This window comes from Candoia aspera, chromosome 3, assembly GCF_035149785.1.
Source record: "Candoia aspera isolate rCanAsp1 chromosome 3, rCanAsp1.hap2, whole genome shotgun sequence".
Classification (NCBI taxonomy): domain Eukaryota; kingdom Metazoa; phylum Chordata; class Lepidosauria; order Squamata; family Boidae; genus Candoia; species Candoia aspera.
Genome location: NC_086155.1, coordinates 3,711,424 through 3,715,749, shown reverse-complemented (window position 1 = coordinate 3,715,749; position 4,326 = coordinate 3,711,424). Strand labels below are relative to the sequence as shown.

Sequence of the window (4,326 nt, the reverse complement as noted above, 5' to 3'; positions counted from 1 at the left end):
AATTTCACTTAACGACCATGTGGTTTGCTTAACACCCATGGCAATTCGCTTAACAGCAGCAAAAAAGGGGATTGTAAAATTGGGTCGGATTTGCTTAATGACAGCTTCACTTAGCAACCGAAATTCTAGTCCCAATTAGGGTCATTATATTCAGTTCTGGAGATGAATGTCAAATCCTAAAAACCTAGAAAGTAAGATTCAGGGTGAGTGTGATTAGCTGGATTTATTCTCAAGAACGTAAGGGGTTATTACACCGAATCCTGGCTAGTCTTGGTTACTTTTGGGGGTATGTGTGGTCTAGTGCCTGGTTTCTGAACTTTTTTCTCTCAGCACCCCTTCCCACTTTTAAAAATCATGGAGGACCCCCCTGAAGCTTTTGTTTGCATGGGTTGTGTTGATCAATATTAAAAATCAATGTTGATGCCTTTGTTGCTGTGACGGCTTCTCCTGAGCGTTTGACAGGATTTTAATATTGCATTATTTTTCAGCATAGGCTGGCAAATAATTCTGATTTCACAGACCTCTGAGAGGATCTTGAGGGACCCCCAGGGGTCCTCAGACCACACTTTGAGAAACACTGATTTAGTGTGTTCTGTGAACCCTGCTTTTCTTGGTTATTTTATGATTTAATATCCTGGGCACCCACAGAAAAGGAGTTAACTCAGCGTTGCCCCTTCTGCAAAAAAGATGTTACTTCAGTTTGCAGCTTCGGGTTTCAGCATAGCCATCCTTCTGTCAGTGTTTCTCAACCTTGGCAACTTTAAGATATGCAGACTTCGACTCCCAGAATTCTGGGAGTTGGAGTCCACATACCTTAAAGTTGCCACGGTTGAGAAACACTGTTCTAAGCCAGCATCTCCTTTTTGGCTTTGCTTGACTAGGAATCAGATTAATTAGCTCAGGAGCGTTTTGCCTAGCCTGTGTGTTTAGTTTGATGCAGATGCTCTCTTTCGCTTTCAAAACATAATCTTAGTGGCTTGTCTCTTCTGTAAGTGGGTAAAAGGCATATAACAGCTTAACGGCAGAGGTTGGCCGCAGGGCAAAAGAGGAAACAGAAAACAGCATTCAGACATTCCCTGATGCCTCCATGCCCATCCTTCCCTTCCTTCTTCCTTTCAAGTTTCCAAATTTGATGGAAAATGGAAGGCCGCCATTTTGCAGCGAAGCAAAGAAGTAATGCAAGGAATTTTTCTGCAGTTCCCTGCCGTTAATAACGAGCAGGACTGTTCCCTTCTAGAAATGAACACCACTTCCTGTCTCTCTTTGTTTCACCATCTGGCACCTCAGTCAACTTCTGCTCATTAAATTTTGAGCCTCTTTTCAAAGTATGGATAAAGTCTCCTTGGTGACTCCAGTGACACATCCATGTAGCTTTTTGGAACAGGAAATATATATCCCTATGAAGATCGGGGTGTGCCTTGGTGCCCGTTTCTGCAAACATCTGCGTTTGGGGTTGTATTTCCCCCCCCCCCCGTACGTAGATTATAACAGTGCAATTTTGTCCGTTATTGTATGGCAATACAGATTTTATGCAGACATTTTTCTGATGTGCCTGTTTTTCAACTGGCAAGCGCCAATATTTGGGATTGTGTGAAATTTCAAAGGATGAGTACATTTCAGTTTGTGCTCAGAAATGGAAAATGAAGCGATTTTGCTCCTATATGCAAAGTAGCCAAGATTTCTTCCCCATTTCAACTTCTTCTCTAATTTCACAGACTCAAGCTGAGAAAGGTCCTTTCTCTGTGGCCCCAGCTGGCGTTCCTTTGATGGTAGCATATACTGAGCGCTCTTCCAGATTGATTTTCCCAGGAAGCTGTGATCCGCTCGGGCCCTTCAGGTCAGCATACACAATCTCTTTATCCCCAGAAGTCTGGAATAAAAGCAACAATGAGCTGCTTGCTCTGGGTTTTAAACCAGTGATTGCATTAATGGGTACAAAGTTAACCCATCTTTGGGGACTCACAACACACCGAACTATAACAAGGCCACCTCCACTCCCCAAAACACATTAAGCAAGATAAAAATCAACTATTAACCCAAGTAAACACTAACTAAGCTTAGCACATGTGAATGCATCTCCTAGGGGTTCACCTAACCTAGTTAAGGGTGTTGTGAATGCACAGCAAATGGGTGCAAAACTATTTTCTCGTCTGAAACGGGCTCAGCATAAAAGACCGCTCTTCATGATTTCCTGTTTCAGAGCAGAATGAATATTAAGGTTACTCTTACCAGCTTAGAAGATTGTGGCTTTTGTGGAAAAGAGGTCTCAGGCCTGGACAGAAAATGCAAAGAGGAGACAGGTTAGGAGCCCCCCATTGCCCATGTTTATGCTCCTGCCACGTTTTCTCAATTATCAGGACTTGCTTGGTAGCTGAGCCATCTCCCCCAACTCCCTTGTATCAAATTCTATTTATTGGCTCAAAAGATCAATAATGTTAACATCAAACAAAACCATGTTGAATATTTCAGTTACTGCTTTATGACCTTGTTGATGAACTAGAAATCGATGTTTTCACAAAATTATGGCAGCATAGGAAAGAATAAGAAAAAGATTTCTTATTTTCTTATTCTGGGTCTCGTATGGCCTTAATGTTATAAGAGACGATAAGCTAAATTGTGTCTCCAATAGAAGAGAAAATAAGTATTCTAAATTGTATTCTAAAAGCTAAATTGTGCCTTCCTGAATTCTGGACTCTTTTGAGGACACTTGCCAATGCGCCAGGCATCTTCACCTTCATGACGGCTGGAAACACGCTTTCCAAACTCAGATTGGCTAGGATTCCGGTTCTGCATCTGTAGCCAGATATGGAACTGCATAACAAAATCTGCAGTTGCGATTTTGCACAAGCTAAGTGGGAACAATCCAAAGCAGGGTCCAGCAATGTTGGCAAAGTGTGGTCAAAAAAGTGACGTTGGTGGCCCCAATGGTTTCATCGAAATTCTGACCATTTTTTATGTGCATCTTCTTTGATCACACCCTGCAGGCCCCGTCCTGCTGTTAAAAAACACATGTAACCTGGTTATAGAATTAACGCATGTTCTGGGTTTGCACAATAAGCTAACCAGGTAGGTGGGTTTACACATTACCTCAAGCCAAGATCAGCTCCACTTGGTTAAGATACAAAAATAGTTGAGCTTGGCAGGTGAGCATCTGCTGATTTTTGTACTGATCTGGTTAAGCAAGTTGTGTGAATTCAACCTATGTCTGTCTACTAAGAGCAAACCCCTTCTGTGTTTAGTGGGCTATTCTCCAGATAAACCGATGCAGGAATACGGCATAAAATAGACTTAACATTTCCTGGAACCTTGCAATTATCTAAATTAGCAAATGTCTAGACCTTAACAACAGGGGGGGCAACCTTTTGACCATAGGGGGTCCATTTTCCTGTTTTGTTTTGTTTTTAGTGATTGAGGGCTATAAAGGGCAAAACACATCCCTGGAGAGATTGGGATTCCAATTGTAGTGTCTTCTCCCCACCTCTTTGGAGAAGGTTTGAATTTTAAAAATATATAATAAAATAGGTGGTGCATTACCCCATCATCCATTTAAGTCTATGATACGTTTAATGTGCCTATTTCATTTCTGCCTAGAGAAAAACGTGGAATATCGTCCCTTGTTACTTTAGGGCTCTGCAGCTAAATTTACACAAATGGCACAAATTTCTGGGTCTCAGTGGCTACCTTAGGGGTGTTAGAGAAAGTTTGAAAGTGGGCAGGTAATGCTTGATGAAATCACTAGAGGCAAGGAAAGAAAAAGGGAGGGAAGGAGGGGAAGGGAAGGGAAGGGGAAGAAGGAAGGAAAGGGGGGAAGGGAAAGGGGAAGGGGAAGGGGAGGAAGGAAAGAGAAGGAGGGGAAGGGGAAGGGAAGGTGGATGGATGGATGGATGGTTGAATGGGGAGGGGATTAGATTAGCACTATTTCCAGCTCTTTCACAGCTTTTTATCCCTGTCCTCCCCCCCCCCACCCCCATTAAAGCCAGATTACAGATCTGGAATCCATCTGTCTTTTACTTTAAGGCCAAAGTCAGGGGGTGCTCTTTGAATCTGACAGGCAGAGCAGAGCAGCGCTGCAGGAGCTGAAGCTTAACCCCCTCCACCAACCCGCATGCCATCTTCTTGATGGAAGTGCCCCCTGATGTTGCCATTAACCCCAGAGGGAAGGAAAAGGGCAGCACTGGGGCGGGGGGCACAGAGATGGAGAAAGGGACCATGTAGAAGGAGCCAGCGCCACGCCACGCCATCCTCCTCCAAGCTCCACGGTTGCAATCAAATTCCGACACACACACAGACACACCCCGCATGCTTTGGAAACACAAATAAAAACAG

At 43.5% G+C, this 4,326-nt stretch overlaps 1 long non-coding RNA gene across 1 annotated transcript; it reads right to left on the bottom strand.

Moving 5' to 3' along the window:
• Positions 1-1,469: 1,469 nt before the first annotated feature.
• LOC134492808 (uncharacterized) lies at positions 1,470-3,019 on the bottom strand. The gene is made up of 2 exons (XR_010067519.1): positions 2,230-3,019; positions 1,470-1,870 (listed from the first exon to the last, which is right to left on the bottom strand). It is a non-coding gene; the product is annotated as an uncharacterized LOC134492808 (long non-coding RNA).
• Between the last annotated feature and the right edge of the window lie 1,307 nt (positions 3,020-4,326).